Source organism: Herpailurus yagouaroundi, unplaced genomic scaffold (assembly GCF_014898765.1).
Source record: "Herpailurus yagouaroundi ecotype Mexico unplaced genomic scaffold, PumYag 29, whole genome shotgun sequence".
Classification (NCBI taxonomy): domain Eukaryota; kingdom Metazoa; phylum Chordata; class Mammalia; order Carnivora; family Felidae; genus Herpailurus; species Herpailurus yagouaroundi.
Genome location: NW_024412377.1, coordinates 35,620,271 through 35,644,404, shown reverse-complemented (window position 1 = coordinate 35,644,404; position 24,134 = coordinate 35,620,271). Strand labels below are relative to the sequence as shown.

At 36.2% G+C, this 24,134-nt stretch overlaps 1 pseudogene; it reads left to right on the top strand.

The window, feature by feature from the left end:
- The first annotated feature begins 8,672 nt into the window (after window positions 1–8,672).
- On the top strand, window positions 8,673–8,798 carry LOC121017161 (uncharacterized; annotated as a pseudogene).
- The last annotated feature ends 15,336 nt before the right edge of the window (window positions 8,799–24,134 follow it).

Below are 24,134 nucleotides of genomic sequence, written 5' to 3'. Positions count from 1 at the left end.
TGCCCATCAGCGAACTGAGTCAGATTCAGAAAATAACTGTAAATGTTCATATTTGTCATCGTAGAGTGACAGTTTTGTATTTACGTATAAATATGCTGACGTGATAAAAAATGTTATGTGTATATATAACATTAAACTGTTCGGTAAATGATGAAAGAAGGTAAGAACCTTATTTTCACGCACTGAATGTTTTCTTTCAAAATGACATTGTAACTACAAGGACTATAAAAATATTTACTGATTTCACAACAGAACATATATCATGGATTTAGGTAATGTTCGTAACATAAAAGGTGAATGCCAGTGAATTCCTAGAATCTACTTTTATGTCATCTAGAAATGTTCTGTGAGAATTACAGACCCATCCTTTTAAGAGGCAGCATCAGGGGTAAGAGAAAGTCCCTGAGATCATCAAAGCCATCCTTCCCTTTCAAAACCGAGCTCACTAGCCATGTGGCCTGAGGTAATTGAATAAACATTTTGTGCCTCACTTTCCTCTTCTGTAGAGTAAGAGACAGTACTCACCCACAGGATTATTATAAGGATGATTTAAACTGTGTCACATACAGGCATACCTTGATATTTGCAGGACCTGAAATAAGAATACAAACGAAACCTCAAATATCATATTTCTAAATATTTACATGTTATTAAAAGTGACAATGAACTATTCAATGAAATATGTTCCACTTCTAACCTTGCAAATATACCCTCAGAAGGATGTGGATGGTTGGGTTTGCACTTAGAACTTCGGACTCCTTAGAGCCCTGCGCTGGCACATGGTGACATGAGTAATACTGGCCTCCCGGTTGCAGTGACCTCCTTTTCCTCCAAACCTTGGCTTCATTCTACAACCTGAAGGGTGTTTTATGGATGTACTTGGTCACTGTGACTGCATGTCAAAGCTCTATAGATATCCAATTAAGAGTCACCCCTGGGCTGCCCCTCGGTCCTAGGGAGGTACATACACACTGGTAGTTTAGAACTACCTCCGAAGGATGGATCCAGGGGAGATCTGCATGCAGATTTTGGAAGTGGCTGGAAGGCAGGGAATTCTGGGAACAAGGATACCTAAGGGATACTCTGGAAGAGAGTCATGGGCATGAAGCCAAGGACACATGGAGAGGGAAGCAGCAGCCATAGGAGGACAAAAATAGGACCCTTTCAGGAATGGACCCAGGACAGAGTCCCTGCTTGCCCAGATCTAAAGTCAGTATAATTTACACCAAAACTTAGGGCAGTTAAAAAAAAAAAAATGAAGTTCTCACCATTATGTTCCATTCTATTTTCAAAGTATGAAACTGTTGTGAAATTAGTTTATGCTACAACTTATCATATTTTATTCAGCCTAATCATTCTCACCATAGTCAGCATCAAATGAAATTTTTAATTTTCTGTTTATAATTTTAAAAATTCACTTCTGGTTTTAAAGGTAATTCTTGTACCTTTTCTTTAAAAAAGTACATTGTTGATCAAAGTTAGCCCCAAAAAGAAATCACTGAAAAATGTCCAGTAACACAGGGTGCTTGGGTGGCTCTGTCAGTTGAGCCTCCAACTTCAGCTCAGGTCATGATCTCATGGTCTGTGAGTTTGAGCCCCACATCCCGCCTTGTGCCAGCAGCTCAGAGCCTGGAGCCTGCTTCCAGTTCTGTGTCTCCTTCTCTCTCTGCCCGTCCCCCGTTCTCTCTCTCTCTCTCTCTCTCTCAAAAATAAATAAACATTTATTTATTTATTTATTTTAATTTTTTTTTCAACGTTTATTTATTTTTGGGACAGAGAGAGACAGAGCACGAACGGGGGAGGGGCAGAGAGAGAGGGAGACACAGAATCGGAAACAGGCTCCAGGCTCTGAGCCATCAGCCCAGAGCCCGACGCGGGGCTCGAACTCACGGACCGCGAGATCGTGACCTGGCTGAAGTCGGACGCTTAACCGACTGCGCCACCCAGGCGCCCCAAAATAAATAAACATTTTAAAAAAATGTCCAGTAACATTGTCCATTGTCACTCTAAAAGAGTTAAATGTGAAAAAAAAAAAAAAAGAGCATTAAAATTTAACCTAAATGCAAAAGAAACTACGATATGGTATCTCCACACTAGAACTTCCACGTTCACTTGTTCCAGGGCAACTGATGATTATAGAGGGCTTAGCTCCCGCAGCCACCTGATGGGCCTGAACTTTGCCAGGGGTGTGATTGCAAAGCATGGGTCTGGAAACAATAGTCTGACTTGAATATTCTCACAGGGCTGGATAGGTTAACCCCGCAAACAAACATCCACGACAAAAACAAAGAGCGAGCACCAAATCAAAACCAGGACGGAGCAAGAAACCCCTGATCAAATATATTTTAAGTACTTCAAATAAATGCTTAAAAGCAGCCAGAGGAGCTTTGTTCTCAGTTCAACACAGAACAAATGAGTTAAGCCAGCAGCATCTCTCACTAACATGAAGTCAGCAATACTCAAAATGTCTTATTATGTGCATTTTTTTAAAGAACATTTGCCATTTTACTGTCAGAGTGGTAGCAGACAGGCACAGGTGTGTGGGTAGAGCCCCAGGAAACAGACATATACTCTCCCCTGGCCCTGAGACCTGTCAAGGTGCTTAGTGACCATCACAGGAAGGCAGTGGTTTTGAGTAGGTGGCGTAGACCTCCCAGGAAACTGGTCCAGTAATCTCTGTGATGGCACAGTTTGGTGCTCACCCATTCAATGACTGTTCATCTCACCCTCATGTGCTGAGAATTCACGACAGAGATAGGAATACTAACCTGGTTTTATTCCAGAGGCTACTTTGAACTTTTCTGCTCTTAACCTTGTTTCTAGCGTGGAGTGGTGAAGGTAAAAATTTATTCCAGGGACTGACCTATTAGTTAGAACTTTCAAATGTTAAATGATCTTTTTTTTTTTAATTTTTTTTTAAGTTTATTCATTTTTCAGAGAGAGAGAGACAGAGTACAGGGGAGGGGTAGAGAGAGAGAGAGACACAGAATCCGAAGTAGGCTCCAGGCTCCGAGCTGTCAGCACAGAGCCTGACGCGGGGCTCGAACTCACAAACTGTGAGATCATGACCTGAGCTGAAGTCGGACGCTCAACCGACTGCGCCACCCAGGCGCCCCTTAAATGATCTTTTTAAAATTGCACTGGAATTAAAAGCATGAAGATTACCCTTAGCACCTCCAACAAACACTGCTTCCACTGAAAAGGTTTAAAACCTTAGCTTTCACCACCACCCCTCACTTTTACCAGGATGATCATAATTAGACACCCTTGCTTAAAATTTTGACTTGAAAATACAGTCCCGACTACTTAAAGGGAATTGATTTTTAATATAAGCCTACTATATCCCTCTGATTCTAAATTTCTGCTATTCTCTGAAATAAGCTTTCTTCTACCTTAGCAGATCTCTCATAATGGACCCACCCTCCCCAATCTTTGCTTAATACATGCTATCTAGACTAATCTCAGCATTGGATGAATAAGCATAGGGTGGAACTCTATTCAGTGGCTATCAATAGATAGCTACTGTGACTGAAGCAAAACACATTTATGTCCTTGGAAAGGAGACTTAGGTCAACACAGGTAGAGAAACCATTACTGGGAATGATCTGATTTGGTCAGAATAGGAAATATAGAGAGTTATGCGGAATGACCTGATTTGATCAGATTAGAAATATATAGAGTCATGTGTGGCCAAGAATCTGCACAATGATAGAAGGCCTTGGAGGCTTGTGTTTCTGGTGTTAACTGAGGGGAGGAACTAATGGAAGACACAGTGGAATTCATTTTGAGGGCAAGGTGGCTATTTGATTCTAATTATACACTACATATTAGATTTTGTCCCTCAATGTCAGTGTCACAGGCTGGGAGAAGATGAGGAGGCTGACAGTCTCACCTGGAGCATACAGTTCCAGAAGTCTTCCTTAAAAATAATTTTTCTATCAATTCCATGACTATAGACCACTCTTAAACACTGGTAATTGTTAAAAGTAGAAAATTAAAATTGGTTTATTTTGATGAATCGATAAAATGGATATAGATATTTTGAGAAAACCAGAAACTCTGCCTCTTAGTATGCATCTATAATTCAGTTGACCATATCTTATAATTTCTGCATAAAAATTTGGTGGATCTTTTCATTTTCTTCCCTGCTATAGGGAAAACTCATTAAATATGCCGAGTTTAGTCAAGAAATTCTGTAGAGATTCATGAGAATATCATAAGATTTCGGGGAATCTGAAGTAAGCAACCAATTGTTGTGGGCTCTTGAGTAATCCTTTTCCTCACCTATAACAAATATCATAGTGTGGTCTACCTCATATGATTATTGAAAGGATTACCTAAAGTAATGCATAAGTATAGCACCTAGTAGTAGCTCCATTTTTTTTTGAATTATTACTATTTTTATTCTGGCAAATTTATTAAAACTTGCTCCAAGTCTTAAATCCCGTAAGCTTTGTGGTATAAATTAATAAATACTCAAAACAAAATAAGTGTAATATTTAAGAGCTGACACATGAATCCTTCTTAGGAAGAAAACTGTTCTCAACAAGCTCCTGTATTATAGGTTAGACCAGGGGAACATGTGACCACCTTAGTTTATTCATCCCTTTATTCATTCACTCGTGTTCATTAGCTAACTGCTTACCAGTAGGATTTGAAGTTATAGCAACAGAACAGATAAAGCCATTACTCCCATAAAGTTAGTGTTTAATGGGGTACACACATGTACACACACACACACACACACACACACACAATTTTAAGGGGTGATAAGTACCATGGAAAAAAAAAAACAGGGCAAGAAGACAAAGAATGATGAAGTGGGTTAGGAGGCTTAGGAGAGATAAGATGGTCACAGAAGGCGTTGAAGAGATGACATTTGAATCAAGACCCAGATGAAGTGAGGCAGTTGGTAAAGAGAAGTTGAAGCAGAAAGAAGAACAAGCACAAAGGATCTGGTGTGGGAACAGACTTGGCAAGTTGGCTGGGCAGGAGGAGACTGGGGTGGCCAAAGTTCAGGCTGTAAAGGACTTTAGATTTCACTCTAATAGCAACTCTTTTTCTAATAACCATAAAGGAATGACTAAGCTGTTCTAAATGGTATAATAAGAGAATTTCTTTAAACTAACAGAAGACCACAGGGGAAGAGAAGGGGAAAAAAATAGTTAAAAACAGAGAGAGAGGGAGGCAAACCATAAGAGACTCTTAAATACAGAAAACAAACAGGGTTTATGGGAGGTGGGGAGAAAGGAAAGTCGGTGACAGGCATTGAGGAGGGCACTTGTTGGATGAGCACTGGGTGCTGTATGTAAGCCAATTTGACAATAAATTATATTAATTAATTAATTAATTAATTAATACACTATTAACTAATTTAAAATAAATGGTACTGAGGTATAAAACTGAAGGGGAAAAGCCATTCCCATTAACCCAGTACCTCTCCTTAAAAGAAATCTTTCATAATTTGGGGGTATCCTTTCACTTCAAAATATGTTTATTTACTTCCAAAAATGGAAACATAACACAGATATCAACTTGCACCTTGTTTTGTTTTTGTTTTTTTTTTACTTCTAATATCTTTTGGAGACTTTTCCTTTCAAGACTGTATATGTTTTTAAATTGACTGCTTGTTGTTAAATGACTGCTCAATATCACACTGTATGAATTACCCTGATTGATAATAGGCATTTTTATAAGGTAATTTTGTTTCCAATGTTCGCAATTACAAACAACACTATTATCTACGTTGTGGGGTGTATACGTAAACTCATAACTTTACTCGGAAGTACCTTTCCAGAGGAGCTGAAAGACTAGAGGAAATGAAATGCCATCAAGTGGATGTAGCTGCAGGAGTCAGTCATGGGGGCCTGATACTGAGTGTGAAGTCACCCTTTTTTGCAACAATGCAAATGCTTCTGCCCTCTTAATTCCCTCTTGTCCCAATCTTCCAGAGAGTTCTCTACACTCACGAATGTTTCATATGAGTAGGCTATATTTTTGTTTTGTGACAAAAAATAAAAAGTTCAGAGTGTAAATCTGAAATGATAAGGTGGATAAAAGACACGGGAAGCAACAGGCTGGAAGAAGAGGAACCATGAGATCTCAAGCTACCCAGATTTCACTGACATTTTGAAAAGTGTTTCAGCCTTCCACGCAGTGGGTATCAAGATTCAAACAATTTTACCTAGATTTCAAGGAGCACAAAGTGGCCCCCGCTGACATCTGGGTTACATATTTAATACCCAAACATCCAAGGAGGGGGAATCAGTCAAGCTAATTCTTTTGATTTTGTGTAAACAAATAACCGATTGATGGACTGATTACTTCACTTGTTTTGGATTTCTATACACATAGCCACATGCCAGTAATGAAAAATAAAGTATCATCTTCAAATTCAGAGCAATGTACAGGACCATGCTATATTGTTCATAGCAATCTAGGTTGAGAACAATGTATCTATTAAAGATCCTCTTAATTCCCATTTTTTTTCAAAATACCAAAAACAACATCAGTTGCAAGCAAATAATTATCACTTGCCGAGAATACAAATGACCTCATTCATTATTTTGGCTTCTTTGCTTTTCTTTTTTCTGCCAATAGCATTTTATTATTTTATTTTATTATTCATTTGTTTTTCCACAATAGGTTGTGCTGAGAAAAAAAGAGTAGAAACCCTATTTTTTCAGGTGCCTTACTGTTTAAGGTCAATACCAATATTTTGATTAAATAAATTGGACATTTCTATGCTTTTTATTCATTCATGTTTTCATTTAATTTCTTGAAAGCAAATACTGTTTAAACTATCAAGAATGACCCATTATTATCCAGTCCCCAAAATAAATAAGTTAGAAAAACATTCAATACCATTCACTTATCTCTGCTTATAAATATTAGTACACATTCATTGTGGAAGATAGAAATACATATATTTGTATTTAATAAATATATGTATAGAAAAAAAACAACTGGCTGGCTTCCTGCTTATTTGCAGTTTCTATGCTATTTTGGAAAATGGGATCTTAATAACTTATGTGGATATTAAGCTAAAGCCTGGATTATCAAAGCAAACTACAGAATCGACTCCTATAGTTATCCTTTAATAATTATTATTATAAATCTAGGGTTTTATAGTTCTAATCAGAAAAAAAGACTAATATTCCTTTCATTTTTTTTCCTAACTCCCATAGCTTTGATTATCATCTGTTTAAAATACCTCGAATCCAGATTATTTTCCTGAATTGCAAACCTACATACCCAACTGTCTGCTAGAAATAGCCACTTCGAGTTCCTATGCATACCTCCAACTCTGCAAGTCTAAACTATCTTAGAATAAGTTTCTTCATCTGGAGCTGACTTTTCTGTGTTTCTCATCTTAACAGCAACAAAAATAGCAACCCACCCAATTAATTGATCAAGCAAAACATCTTCTGCCTTCCTCTCTCACTCCCCGTATCTGATCATTGAGTCTTATTTAATTTGTGTCTTAAATATTTCTTGGCTCAATTTACTTCTTTCCATCCTCACTGCTTCTAGCTTAACTTAGATTACTACTTCCCTCACCTAGGTAACATCCTTTCATGAGTGGTGCCCCTGGAGTTGTGGAGCAGACAACATTTGGAGTCCTACCCGTCTCATCTTTCATCCTTATCCCCTCAAACTCTACCCTATAGCATATTAAATATTTTTAACTCCTTAAATGTTCAATACTTGTATAAATGTCACTGTATGTATAACACACACACACACACACACACACACACACACACACACACATACACACACACACAATTTTCTCTGAGATACTGTATATCATCACCCCTATGATCACTAACAAGGGTAGGTTGGGTGTCCCTTCAACACAATCCCAAAACACCTGCTACTTCCTAATGAGATCAGTTACTACTTTTATTATAATCATTCATTTGCCTGATTATGCCCTTCAGTGGGCATAATACATATTTCAAGAACATATATATATATATATTTATCATTGTGTCTTCAATATCCAGAGTAGACATATAGCAAACATTTCCTAAATGAGAGAATTAATGCATCAATGAATATATGCTAATGTTCAGGCAAAAATATGGTAAGACAAGGGTCCTGACCACATTAAAGCCAAGAATTATGGTGAAGTAGGAGATATTCATATATAAGATTCGTGTCATTAGTATTATTCCATATCTAAGGTAAACTGCAGTGCTTATTCTTTAACTCCAAAAGCTGAGAATTATTAACACTGCCCCTACAAGTAGAAACGTTCAAGGAAAGGCTAGGATCTATGGTGTGTCATTTCCTGATTTCACCATGTTTGGAAATGACAGTTCAGCTCTAGCTGAACACAGCCAGACAACTCCCAAGGATACAACTAAAAACACTCAAGTTGCCAGTAAATTGTTTTCCAAAAGAGTGATTATTAGGACAACAAAATCACATAAATAAGAAATGGAAAATGCATGCATGACAGGTCATGCAATCTCTCCTGCGAGAATACTCTCTTAACTGTTGGCTTCACTGCTCATCAGGGTGAATTTTAAGTACAACCAGTGATGTAAATACCACCTTTACCCTTGGGAGGCTATTGTGCAAACCAAAAGTTTTCATTGCTTCTACTCAGATAAAACTTTGAAAATCTGCATTTTCCTCAATGTGTACATTTTATTCTAGCTTTCAGTTTTGCGCAGTGGCAGTATCGTAGCCAATGAGGTTTATCCGAGGCGCGATTATTGCTAATTGAAAACTTTTCCCATTTTATTCTAGCTTTCTCATGCCTCTATCTTTTTAGATTATATAAATAAAAATAAGTGGTGATATAATCTTGGAGCAATAGCGTTCATTTAACTAAGAGTTATGAGAAGCAAATTTACTCTTTCCACTTTAACATTGAAAAATATGCTTTCATTTCATTCCATTGATGTTTAAAAATTGGAAGGGGTAAATAAGTCAGAATTTGTCACTTCAATAGGTTAAACCTTACTAAATTGCAGGAGACTTCAGATTTATTTGCTGTGATGCAAACATTTTCAATGGAATATTGCTTAATTGAATAAGCTGTCAGCTGTAGCTGAGAAATGTTTGAATTATATAGAACTTTATGAAAGTTACTTTCGTTTGTCATTTTAATCTTATTTTTCCTTGAGAATCTTGCCTGTCTTATCTCAATATGTTACCCTATCCTGTAATTAAAGATACTTTGTTTCAATGAATGAGACAATACTGGCCTTTTATCTGCAACATTTCCTAAAGATTAATATTCTGCATACCAATTTCCTGAATTTGGGGCATACTTTATATTACTGTAGCATTTTTCACTGAATACTTTGAGATTAATTATTGTTTAAACTTAAATATGTTTTTAAGTAATGTTTATGTCATGGATTTGTTTTTTTTCTCCTAATATACATAAATGCATACAATTTAAACATTATTTCATAACTTCTAAAATATCTTGTAGCCCACATTTTGGGAAAACTATTCTACCATATTACATTATAAATCTATGGATAATTTTCTTCTTCTTCTATAAAAGACTCAGAGCTATTTTCTGATAGTCTCCTGCCAGTTAAAAATCTGTATTATATATTTTTTAGATTTGTTGTCCTGTCCTCTTATTACTATAAAATCTATTTAATTTTAACAAATATAGAGAAATTATGTAAAAATTAGAAGATTAGTTTGTTTCTTTGATATGTTGCTAATGGAGGTGCTATTGAACCTACTCTAATAAGCAGTTAAAATATATAATTAATAACACTTAAGCAAGTGGTACTGTTTTAAAAATTCTATTTTATTGCCACTAGTTATTGCCTGAATATTACGCACTTATACTGTTTTACATAACATTTTCAAAAGTCGACTTAAGTAGAAATTCTAAATTAGATATTGATTCCTAGGAAATCTTACATTTAGCAGTTAGCTTCAGTTAGCAATTAGCTATCTCTGGTTACTATATTGGGTACCTCTGAAAACACTTCTGCTTCAAAATTATTGAGGAAAACTTCTCTTTACCAATCAATAAATAGAGATTTACAAAATGTTGACCATTGTGATAACCTGCTGCAATTATCCTCCAACTGGATTCATTGCCATCTACGATTTTTGTTTATGATCTTTTAGCCAGTTCCAAATACACGACTCTGTTCTCCTCCAAAGCAATTATAATTAATTTGCAAGTAAAAGTTCATGATCCACTGGGATCCACTGAAAATGGAAATGAGATCCATTTCAAATGCTTCACTGGAGCCCAAATACATGACGTCTGTTCCATCCTTTCCATCCAGTTAGTTTTGTAACACTATCAAAAAGACTATTATTATGGTTTGGCATCATTTGTCCATTATGGATCCTTCAGCTTAAGGTTCAATATTCCATTGTCTTCTAACTGTTCACAGATTGCCTTTCACTATTTTCTCCCTTACTTTGCTCCATAATGATCTGTTGCTTGGTTGTATGTAAACATTTTATTTATTTGGGCATGTTTACAAAGAAGAAAGCCTGAAGGAAAGCAATTTATAGAATCGCTTTGATTTTGCAAGTTACATAGCATTTAAGTGAAGTCTTTGGGATCCTTGGTCTTTATTTTACATTTCCTTAATTTTACATAAAATCCCATTCATGAAGAGTATTAAGAAGTTCCTGCATTATTATTCCATTGGTACTTGCATTTTCAAAAGACAATAAAACTAGGCAAATTAGTGAAGCGCGCATTGGGTCAGAGTTCATCCAATGAAGCAATAGGTTCATCATAGCTCAGACCGAAAACAAACTAATTGTAAGGCAGAGTGAGGTAAATTGGAGAGGATCTAAGAATGTTTGTATAAGGCACAATAAACTGAGATTTACTGGTGTACCAGTATTGTCTGCAATTTCTATGATAATTAAATCATTTGGTTATATATGGATAATCCTAAAGTGTAGAACAGTTTGTTCTCTAGTAGTCCTCCTGGAAATCTGTTGAACTTTGCTGATTGTTTAGCGAAAGTCTTTTTCTTAAACAAACAAAGGAAATTCACAATACAGCACTTGTTTTCAAACTTCAAAATTAGTAATGTGTGAAAAATTAGAAGTACCCATATTATATTTCCTCTCTGTTCAGAAGAGTTTTAAAACATATTTGTGAAAATAAATTTTTAAAAAATTGCAAATTGAGTATTCATGTTTAAAATGCTTTTGCAAAGCTTTTTGTTTTCTCAGTTACCAAAACTATTATTTTTAAAGTGAAAACATGTATTAACTTTGTCTTATCCTGATCCAGTTCAGTAAGAAAGCATTTCCATTTATAATGGAAGAAAACTCTTATTTTTAAAATCTGATTAATATCTCATGGAATTCCAGGCTAGGAAGCGGCCACTAAAGGACTGGGCAATTTGAAATTGAAATAGACATGTGTAAAATAATCCTATTAATTGCTCGAGGCAGCAGGAGGTAGGTGTCCGAGGACAATCAAAGAAGAGCGAAAATTCATTTGATGTTTTTCCAATCAAATAGCTAATTTCTGGATAATTCTATGAACATGTAATTGGGAAAAAGTAATGAATGCTTGTGAATTTAAATACATATGAGTTAAAGGCTAAGTGGGGAATAATATTGGAATAGGGTGGAAAAAGCAGAAAATAATGTTTTTAATAGAAAAATTAGTTATAATACTTCCTAGCTGAAGGGCTGCATCCCTTTCAAATTTGCTTATTGACAACGTGTTTTTTTCTTAAGATTTAAATAAGAAACACATACAAAGGGTAACCACAAATTTCAAATTTTTAATATTTGTTTTTAACATTTATCATGAGAGCTCTTTTTACTTTTTAAAGCATCTTTTTATTGTTCTGATTAAACACATGTGATGATTAAATATTTCCCAATGAAAGTATTAAGTTTTTCTAGCTATACACATGAATGAGCATGCCATATTAGCTACAGGACAATAAAAACATATATTAACAATGATGATCATTTGGGCAACACAATAGATCCTAATATCGATAAAATGGCCCCTCTATGGCTTGTTTAATTAGGTTGCTTGTACCTAAAAGCCCTCAATCTATTTTTGTTCCATCAATATACTAAAGCCAGAAAGATTAAATATTTTCACTTAGAAGAAAACTTATATTCTTATTTTTAATAATGGAAACTCTAGATTCACAGAAACAAAAATCTGCCACTGAATTAAGATGTCTGATTAAAATTCACTAAAAAAGGTTTTAACTGTTTCTATATGAAAACCAAAAAAAGCTAATATGGAAATAATGTTCTATCTCTTTGTACTTCTACTTCAAAGTACTTATTTTAATTTAAATATTTGCCTATATTATAATTGAAGTAAACATCCTATTGGCTCAATGATGACAGAGGCAAAAACAATTTGTTCTCCACAGTCTTTGGTACCTACAATAATACTATTTGGAAAAACCTTGGTAAGAATTTGCTCAATGAATTAACGTATGGCCCTCACATCAGCCAGGGTTCATTCAAGCAGATAACCAGAACCAGTAGGAGACCTATATTAAGAGATTTAAGCCCTGGTGAGGGCTGGCTAGCTATGTCCAAAATCCACAGAGCAGGCAGTTAGGGAGGGGAGGCTAGAACTCTTGGTTCAGGGCTCATAGTGCTGTTCTCAGGCAAAATTTCTCTCTCTTTTCATCAGGGAGGTCTTAGCTCTGCTCTTTGTGTATTTCAACTGATTGAATCAGGCCCACTAGGTTGCTCAGAATAATTGCTATTACCAAAAGGCTAATAATAATTTCTTTCACTTCAATGATTATGGACCTTAATCATATATGTAAAATACCTTCATCAAAATGCCTAGATTCGTGTTTGAGTGAAAGGGGGCTATAACCTAACAGAGTTGACACAGCAAAAAGACCTGAACAAATGGAATATGCTCTACCTTTTCTAGAAGTGGATAAATCTATTTGACTTTAGGCTTTCACGTATATTATCATTTTCAATAATTTTAAGAATCCTGGGGGCACCTGGGTGGTTCAATTGGTTGAGTATCAAACTTCGGCGCAGGCCATGACCTCAAGGTTCATGAGTTGGAGCCCTGTGTTGGGCTCTGTGCTGACAGTTAGGAGCCTGGAACCTGCTTCAGATTCTGTCTCCCTCTGTCTCTGTCCTTCCCCTGCTCCCTCGCTTGTTCTCTCTCTCAAAATAAATAAACATTTAAAAAATTTGTTTTAAATCCTGCATTTATGTCCTCATTTTATAGAAGAGAAACTTGCAGTTAAAGAAAGATGAAGTTAACTTGCAATGTTTACCCGTTAGTGAGGGTTAAAAACTAAAATATATTCATTTCAAAGCTATAACTCTTAAAAACTATAATCTTTGCATGGTATGGTTAAATACAAATTGGCATACAGAGAAAGGGGAAAAAAGTGTTCAAGTGTGCCGTTTTAAATATTTTCTTAATGGTTATTTTTGAGAGAGAGCGTGCGTGCGCACGCGCGCGCGCGCGTACACACACACACACACACACACACACACACACACACGCTGGCGTATTAGAGGGGGAGGGGCAGAGAGAGAGAAAGACAAGATCTGAAGCAGGCTTTGCGCTGACAGCAGGGAGCCTGATGTGGGGTTTGAACCCATGAACCATGAGATCATGACCTGAGCCGAAGTCTGATACTTAACCTACTGAGCGACCCACGCACCACCAAGTGTGTCATTTTAGTAAAGAATTTCAATCTCTCATTGCAATCTACTTGTTTTCCCCTCCCCCTCTCCATTAATGTGTTCATCTAAGCCACTCACTCCCAGTATTCCTGAGGAAGTGCTAAAAAAGAACATAGGATGATTGATATAATGATTACAGAGATATTTATTATCATTTGTGTCTCATTACAACAGAATATTTTGGAAGCCACAAAAAAATGTTTTAGCCAACAACAGTAGGAAAAAACAAACTTCACATGTGCAACTGTCAAAACTTATGCTAAAATTATTATTGGTTTTTATTTGACTTTATTCAATGTCTGGGTCCAGCTTCTAGAACTGTTCATAACTGAGAAGTAAAAACAAGATTTCAGCCTTTTAGCTTGTAATAAATGATTTCTCCATGACACCTTTTTATCCTACATTCTCATATTCTGCCTTACTACTTAGGTTTATTATATATATAGCTAAGCCCCTCGCTAGTGTTATGTACAAATCTACTTTGAATATAGCTGGGTTTTCTAGATCACATAGAAACAATAATGAGAGATATAAATGAATTTACCTATATAACCAAATAGAATATTATTTATTACAAATTTTAATAAGTATTATTCAGTCTAAATTTATAAGTTGGGACTTTGATAGTGAATTTGATTTGTAGATTTCATAATGAACCTCAAACTGTTATTCCTTTGCAAACTTAAAAGTTATAATAGCCAATGATATCTTAAGAAATAAAGTTAGTAACCCCTTTTCACTTTTTCATAAGAAAAACTATCCCTTTTAAATACTAAACAGAATTTTCTTCTATTTAATGTTAGCAATACAATGCTAGCGATAAATTCTGTGACTGTCCAAAAGATAGAAATGGGAGAGAACTTTCAGAAAAGTCCAAATACAGTCCAAAGAGAAGAAAGTTTTCCCAAAAGAAAGAAAAATGAAAACAGATGCCGCGTCATCCTCCATTATGTTAGCTCGTGCATGGTTCTTGCTAAAGAACAGACATTCAATCTGCTTTGAATTATTTGTCACTTGGCTTCTTTATATTTCCATGCCCTATTTTGCATTGTACTCACTACTCATTGGGTTACACAATCTACATTCTGCAAAAATAATGTTAATATATATCCTTACCAAGGACCAAATATGCGTGACCACGTTTAGAATCTTTGCAAACCTTGACGTTTTTTGACTTTGCAACCAAACTTGATCATTTGGGGGTTCGAGTTCGCTTGCTCTTGGCCGAGCTGAACGTAAAGTCCAGTGAATTGGACTTTAAAAGGCTTATAAAATATTCAAAAAGCTTCTTGCACATCAAACAGCTCTTAAGACAGAACATTTTGATGAGTTTAGTGTAAATGAATCAGAAGCATATGGATTAAATTTACCTTAAAATACTCCTGGGTTTAAGAATTAAGAGAAAATGTGCTTGGCAAAACACATTTTGGGTTTTGCCTAACCCAGAACATTGGAAAAGTATTTCAAGATGTTTGATGAACCTAAATCATGGCTGGGTTCACCCATCCCTAATCCCATCTGGTAATAGCAAAGGACAGGCAGAGGCAGATTTTAGGTGCATGGATCTAGTTCAGGCTTATAGCATGGTCATCCCAAACTATTGGATAACTTGAGAATGCCTTGCTTCGCCTAAATCAAATATGTGCTAGTGTTTTCATATCTAAGAACTGCAGAATGTGTGCTTTATATGAAGGGTGTGGTTCTACATAATTATAATAGCTTCTATGTACCCACTCAATAAAAAAGAGAAATCATAAAGTTTATTCTTACTTGGAGCATATCAAGATATGTTTAGAGAATTCAATATTAATCTTAATGATTATTCACTTGAATAGAATGAAAGCTTATCAATTATTTCTACTTTTTAAAGGAACAAAAATATGTTAAAGAAGCCTCAGGGTTTCAAAAAGATGTGACATGTACAATAATCAATATTGAGAAATTTTGTGTTCTTTTCCAATAGGATTTTTATTCATACATAAGAAATGGGCAGCATATATGAACAAGTCATTAAATTATTTAAGTATGTAACTTTATACTTTAGTATATTTAGTATAAATTGTTACTTTTAAGTAACAAATCATTCCTGATTTAGAGACATTCTAATAATATTTGAATTATTCTTCATTTGAATTTATGAAATCTCTTTACTTGTGGGTAAACAAATATGGAGGGAAAAAGTTATTTATATGCCATCTTCTTTTTTCTCTTCCAAAAAACAAATAATCAGGGAGAGATGCAGATCACTAACTCACATGAATATAAATAACAGATACCTATGAATTGGCAGCTCAAATTTTTCAAATTACAGCATCAAACATTCATATTCTCAAATACGGCTCAATGTGTGGGAATACTAATGATCTCAACTAAGAAAGTTTGCTAGGAGAGACTGGGTGGTTCAGTCAGTTGACTGACTCTTGATTTCGGCTCAGGTCATAATCCCCATCATAATCCCATTGATCCCAGGTCATGGGATCAAGCCCAGTGTTGGGCTTCACTCTGGGCATGGAGCCTGCTTGAGATTCTCTCCCTCACCTTCTGCCCCTTTTCCCAACTCGTGCTGTCTCTCCTTCTCTCTGTGTCTCAAATAATAATAATGATACTAATAACAACAATAATTTTAAAAAGAATGGTAAAGATAACATCTAAAGTGCAATCTAAATGTGAGTTTTTGTAACAAATAATATATAAATGTAAGACATTCTTGAGCCTTAGATTAGTAAATATGAATGATATTTACCACTTCCTCAACATTAAGGAATAGAAGATGTTTCCAAGGAATGCCTAGGTGGCTCAGTTGGTTAAGCATCTGACTTCAGCTCAGGTCATGATCTCATGGTTCATGAGTTTGATCCGCGCATTGGGCTCTGTGCTGACAACTCAGAGTCTGGAGCCTGCTTTGGATTTTGTGTCTCCTTCTCTCTCTGCCCCTCCCCCGCTCATGCTCGCTCTCTCTCTCTCTCTCTCTCTCTCTCTCTCTCAAAAATAAACATTTAAAAAAAGAGTGTTTCCATAAGAATAAAAGTTTTCATGTTATGGAGTGATGATAGGCTATTTTCTGCCATCTGAAAAGAAATTACTAATAGGATATAAAGACCTATTTGTGTACATATTTATACAAAGAGGGTAGAGTTTTTTAAAAATTTGCTCTGTTTATTTGCTTAGTTACTCAAATCAACTTTACAAATAATTTTTGTTTTCAAATGAGGAACGAAGAGGTAACAGATTCACAAAATGAAAATGTTTATATAAAAATGTGTATAGATAGAGAACTCATCTTTTCTTTCTATGTATAGTTTACACAATATTATATTAGTTTCAGGTGTACAACAGTGACTTTACCATTCTATACATTATGCTATGCTCACTACACATGTAGATACCATGTGTGACCATAGATTATTAAATATCATCGACTGTATCCCTTATGCTGTACTTTATATCCATTTGACTTATTTATTCAAATAACTGGCAGTTTGTTCCTCAGTCCCCTTTACCAGTTTCACTCATTCCCCATCCATCTCCCTTCTGCCAGTTTGTGCTCTGTATTTATGATTCTGTCTCTGGTTTTTGTTTATTCATTTTGTTTTGTTTTTTAGATTTCACATGCAAGTGAAATCATATGGTATTTCTCTTTCTCTTATTTCACTTAACATAATACCCACTAGGTCCATTCACGTTGTTGCAAATGACAAGATCTCATTCTTTCTTTTATGGTTGAGTAATACTTGATTGTGTGTATGCACATGTGTGTGTGCGTGCATGCCATATCTTCTTTATTCATTCATCCATTGATAATACTTGGGTTGCTTCCATATCTTGGCTACCATAAATAATGCTGCCATAAACACAGGAGTGAATATATTTTTTTGAAATAGTGTTTTTGTATTCTTAAGGTAAATACCCAGTAGTGGAATTACTGAATCATGTCATATTTCTATTTTTAGTTTTGTGAGAAACCTCCATACAGTTTTCTACAGTGGTTGCACCAGTTTACATTCCTATCACCAGTGTATGAGAGTTTCCTTTTCTCTCCATCCTTGCCAATGCTTTTTAGTTCTTATCTTTTCAATACTAGCCATTCTCACAATATATATATATATACGTATATATATATATATATATATATATATACATATATATATATGATATATAATTGTGGTTTTGATTTGCATTTGATTTGCATTTCCCTGATGCTTACTAATGTTCAGCATCTTTTCATGTGTCTATCGGTCTCTAAATCTCTTTGGAAAAATGTCTATTCATGTCCTTGGCCAATTTTTTTAATTGGATTACTTGGGGAGTTTTTGGTGTTGAGTTGTAGAAGTTCCTTATGTATTTTGGATATTAACCCCTTACTAGATATATCATTTGCAAATATCTAGAAAGTATCTATATTTAATGACCAAAAATAGAACTATGACACTTTAAAATAATTCAGTCTTTCATCAACCTTAACTTTCTCAAACCCAGTGACACCAAAGATGTTCATAGTATCCTAAAGATATGTCATAAATGTTCTGCACTAAAGATATATAATTTAATGTTAGACTCTCATCCATAGACTTTTGGATTCTTGTTCACCATTTATTTACCATTTACCATTTACTTATTATTATTGAACTTGATTATACCACAAGTATTTACTAAGCACCTACTATGGGCAAGACACTGTTAGGTATAAGAGAAATATAATTATTACTTATCCAGAATTGCTCTTCTTAAAAAGTTTATGATATATTGGGTATATTAAAACATGTATAACAAGGTATTATTAAATGTGGAAAGTGACATAAAATCAGTATAGAAACATCCTGTGGATTTTTGAAAGAAAATTCTTAAGTATGGGGTGCCTGGGTGGCTCAGTCGGTTGAGCGTCCGACTTCGGCTCAGGTCATGATCTCACAGTTTGTGGGTTCGAGCCCCGCATCAGGCTCTGTGCTGACCACTTGCTCAGAGCCTGGAGCCTGCTTCAGATTCTGTGTTTCCTTCACTCTCTGCCCCTCCCCCACTCACACTTTGTCTCACTCTGTTTCTCAAAAATGAATAAATGTAAAAAAAAATTTTTTTAAAAAAGGAAAATTCTTAAGTAGATCCCATGAAGCAGGCATAATGCCAGCGGGAAAAATAACAGCTGACAATCTTACATTAAAATATGGCCCAGGAGGGGCGCCTGGGTGGCGCAGTCGGTTAAGCGTCCGACTTCAGCCAGGTCACGATCTCGCGGTCCGTGAGTTCCAGCCCCGCGTCAGGCTCTGGGCTGATGGCTCGGAGCCTGGAGCCTGTTTCCGATTCTGTGTCTCCCTCTCTCTCTGCCCCTCCCCCGTTCATGCTCTCTCTCTGTCCCAAAAATACATAAACGTTGAAAAAAAAAATTTAAAAAAAATAAAATATGGCCCAGGAAATGTTAAACAAGAAAGTCTATCGCCTAACACTTTAACAATGGATGCTAACAAGAATTGTTTAAATTACGTTGAGTTTATTTTGTCTAAAAAGATAAGGAAGTATATAACATATCTTCAGTGAACTTGAATTTAGTGTGAATTTTGTATCATTTGAAAACAACTAAACAAATGTTTTGCAGAAGATGTTATGAGGAGCTTGTGAATAAAATGACACTACCGCGTATAGAATGTCTAATGCTGCACAACAGAACAGGCCTGGAGCAGGGACTAGGTCACTATTAGCAGAATACAATTCAAAGTTGTCTATGAGAAAAGTGGCCAATCAGTTTTAAAAACCTTAAGCTACTGATGTATGATAATTCAAAGGAATATATTTAGTCTACTTCCAGCTAAGCTGCAAGAGATAAATGGAAAATGTTAGCCACCTGTATGTGTGTTCTGAGGACCACATGTAGCCAAATGATCAGGAAAGATTGCTAACAAGAGCAGCGTTGTGATATGAGAATGTCTGTTAGTAGGGCCCATCTGTCCTAACTGCTAACAAGATTTCTAAATGATTATTAAGACTATTAACTTCTGAAAACCGCTATTCTAAATTCTATCAGCAAACTTTTGCAAAGATAACAGGGAGAGTTTGGCGGGTAGCCAGCGAGCAGTATCTAAGATGCTCACTGCCTTATAATGCCCAAAGGTACCCTAAAGTAAATAACGGCGATTTTTAATGTTTGGGGAACATACATTTTGTAGTGTGGGCATTCCATATTAGGGACATTTACTAGCTATACATTGATATTTACTATAAAGGTACGGTTTAATTTGATTTGTAAGCCAGATATTGTGTTCAGATTTTGTTACTGTTGTGTGTCAGCTTCACACAAGTCCTAACACGGCCACACACCTGGCACGTGACAGCACCCTTTATGAAGTAACCAGGGAAAAAGTGAAAGAGCTCACAAGGGAAAGTACAGTCTCCACAACACTGACATGTGAGGCCAATGTTGGCAACCTTCTGAAAACTCTTCCACCAAGAGTGATTTTTTCTAATCTTCTAGCTCTGATTTTCTAGTCTGGATTATGTTTCAGTTATTTGGAAACTGTATTCATAGCTGTAAGCATTCTTTATATCAGATACATTAGACGTAACTGAAGTTTCTTATTTCTTTTTAGATCCAGTAATAAAGTAAAAAATAAAAATATCCGGGGAAGGAAAATCGAGAAAGGTATAACACATTAACAGCAGTGATGGACTGACACATATGCAAATGCAGGCTAATGACAAATATGTAGAAATAGCAAGAGAAATTAAAGAGCAGGGAATAGAAAGGGACCTGAGAGAAGGGTCACCTGTCTCCCAGCGCCCTGCCCCACTCAGATCTCCTTCACTCACTGGCACTTTTCACCAAAACACACACACACACACACACACACACACACACACACACACACACAAACACACACACACCACCAGCCTTCAGCCATTAATGTGCTCAGCTTCACCTCGCCTGTAATTTCACAACATACACACTTACCCACGTCCATACAATTTCTGCCTTTCTTTCTCTGATCTGAAAGAGGTGAACCTGCTGTCTAACCTTTGTACTTCAATTCTTCCTCTCCTGAATTTGTCTCTCTTCATATTGCTTCCTTCCATCTCAAGGCACCTCCTTAAATCTTCCTTCTACTCATGGTCAATGTTTTATCAAAAAGTCTTGACATTCACCTTCATTTACTTATTTCCTATTCATTCTTTAATTCACTTCTAATCCAATTCCACCCCAGCTCTGCCATTAAAATTGCTTTTACTACTGTCACTGGTAGTTTTTAAAAAATGGAAGATTTAAAAAAAATTTTTGTATACCTTTAATTCTAATGCATTAATTTACTTCTGAAAAATCTCAAGTGATTAAATGATGATTATAATTTAGCTGATCAGTATTAGTTTGAGGAAAAAAATTAAGCTCTCCATTTCTTTCTAGCATGAAGTGTGATCAAATTGTTTAAAACTAACGTTTTAAGGGGCACCATTACCTACACAATGCCAAGCCACAAGCATGCATACATACCTGGAACGGAAATGCTTCTAGTGACAGACAACTGTCCCACACATCGAGGTATCACCAATACAAAACAAAGTAGCAGCAGCAGACTCTGTCTCAAATGCCATATCCTAGCATCCTGTCCTATTGACACATTAGATGCTTGTTCCAATAGTGATAGACTATCTAAGACCTGAAAACGATCTCCTTTTATAGCTACTGATTTTGAAAAACTTTCACAAAACCCAGCAATTTCTTGGTGCTTCTTAGCACCGAAATGTATTTTTTTAATGTTATGTGAGTTTTAACAAAATTTACATGGGTACTTTAGCAATCAGACAGATAGAAATGTATTTTTTTTTCATTTTAGAGAAAGAGAGATAGCACGAGGGGGCAAAGGAGGAGAGAGAGAGAGAGAAAGAATCTTAAGCAGGCTCCAGGCTCTGCACAGAGCCCATCATGGGGCTTGATTCCATGACCCTGAGATCATGACCTGAGCCAAAATCAAGAGTCAGACACTAGACCGACTGAGCCCTTAGAAATGTATTTTTAGGGGCGCCTGGGTGGCGCAGTCGGTTAAGCGTCCGACTTCAGCCAGGTCACGATCTTGTGGTCCGTGAGTTCGAGCCCCGCGTCGGGCTCTGGGCTGATGGCTCGGAGCCTGGAGCCTGTTTCCGATTCTGTGTCTCCCTCTCTCTCTGCCCCCTCCCCCGTTCATGCACTGTCTCTCTCTGTCCCAAAAATAAATAAAAAACGTTGAAAAAAATTAAAAAAAAATGTATTTTTAAATGATCACAAAAGGTAATTGTTTTATAGAGTTGCAATTTCTCTGCTTCCATTTATACTGAAGGGAAGAATGAGAAAGTGCCCAGCATGGGTCACCATTCTTGGGTTAATCATAGGCCATCAAGAAAATGGTTAAAATGAACTAATAATCTCTGGCTTCTGGGAAAATTACTTAAAAATGACTATGCCTACCTCATAATAAATGTTCTAGCTTTCCAGAGATAGACATGGAAGAGATACCTATTAAAAAAGGTAGTAATACTCTAAATTATCCAAGAGTTTATTTTCACTATCTTTGGCTATTTTGAGTCTTTAGGCCTTTAATATTTCCTCCTGCTGTTCATATATAGGTCAACAGATATATCTTTCTATGGGAAGTGTGAATGCATGGAAGTTTAATGTGAACATGACAATTGGTACTATGTTATAATGAATGCAAAATATTTGGTTGCATTATTTGTTATATTAGTGATGATTATCTTATTCAGAATTCATGTAACATGAAGGATTCCTTTAGCCTGCTTCTTTTTTTAGATTCTGAAAGAATATATAACAGTTGTAGCAGTAATAATCATAGTATTAGTGACTATTTTTATTATTATTTGCTATGACCAGTTATTAGGACCATATTTTAATATGAAAAGAATAACAATAATAATATAACTAATAATTATTAAATTACTGCACACTTACTAAATTCCAGGTACTGTTCTACAAACTTTACATACATGATCTCAGTACCTAATTTAATCTTGGACACTAAGTATAATAAATTATTATTAATATCCCCATTTTCAGATGAGAAAATAGAGGTATAGAGAGATAGAGCACATTGTCTAGGATTACAGGGATAGTGACAGTGACAATAAATGACAGAACCAGGATTTGAACTGACACTGGTCTCTTCCTGGAGCATGCACTCTTTTTTAAAAAAAAATTTTTTTTTTCAACATTTATTTATTTTTGGGACAGAGAGAGACAGAGCATGAACGGGGGAGGGGCAGAGAGAGAGGGAGACACAGAATCGGAAACAGGCCCCAGGCTCTGAGCCATCAGCCCAGAGCCTGACGCGGGGCTGGAACTCACGGACCGCGAGATCGTGACCTGGCTGAAGTCGGACGCTTAACCGACTGCGCCACCCAGGCGCCCCTGGAGCATGCACTCTTAAAGAACATCTGAAGAAAATTAGAATTTCTTGGAACCATGTCATGTAAGTAACTTACATGAAGAAAGATCTATGTGACACCATTTAAATGTAATTATGTGTCCAATAATATCTGCGGACACACAAAGAAGGGAGAAAATAATTGTTTCTTCTTTTAATTTTTTTTGTTTATTTATTTTTGACAGAGAGAGAGCGTGCAATCAGGGCAGGGACAGAGAGAGAGGGGGACAGAAGTTCCAAAGCAGACTCCATGTGCTGACAGCAGAGAGCCTGATGCAGAGCTCAAACTCATGAACCACAAGACCATGACCTGAGCCAAAGTCACTTAATCAACGGAGCCACCCAGGTGCTCCTCCTTTTTTTATGTTTATTTATGGGGGGGGAGGGGCTGGGCAGAGAGAGAGGGAGACAGAGGATCTGAAGTAGGCTCTGCACTGACAGCAAAGAGCCCCATGTGGGGCTTGAACTCACAAACCATGAGAGGAAATCAGATACTTAACCGACTGAGCCACCCAGGTGCCCCAAGAAAATAATTGTTTCTAAGAGGAAGAGGAATGGGATAGTTTTATGGAGGTGGAGAGACCTCTCAGCTGGCCTGTGAAGAATGAAAAGGAATATTTTAGGACAAAGTGAGGAACAACATTCCAAGTGAAGGGAAGAGCAATGAAAAAGGTGCAAAGGTGAGAGAGGGCATAACACTACTAGGAACTTCAATATTCCCAGACCACAAACTCCTCAGGGAGGATAAATAGTGGGCAGAAGCCAGGTCACAGAGGGTTTTATATACAGAGCTGGGGAGTTTATGCTTTTCTAAAGGCAATTGCCATTATAAGCTTCTGAAAAAGGAAGTGATATGAAATAATTTGCCCTTAAAAAAAATCCTTCTGACAGGAAGTTTGTAGATTAATTTGAAAGATGTAAGGCAAGACACAGAGAGATCACACAGAGTATTAAGAAATACTTCCAATAATTCAAGCAAAAATGATGATGAAGTAATATTATGGTGATGGCAGGGATGGAAAGGAAAGGATCAGTTCAAGAGGTATGGGAGGTAGAATAAACTGATTT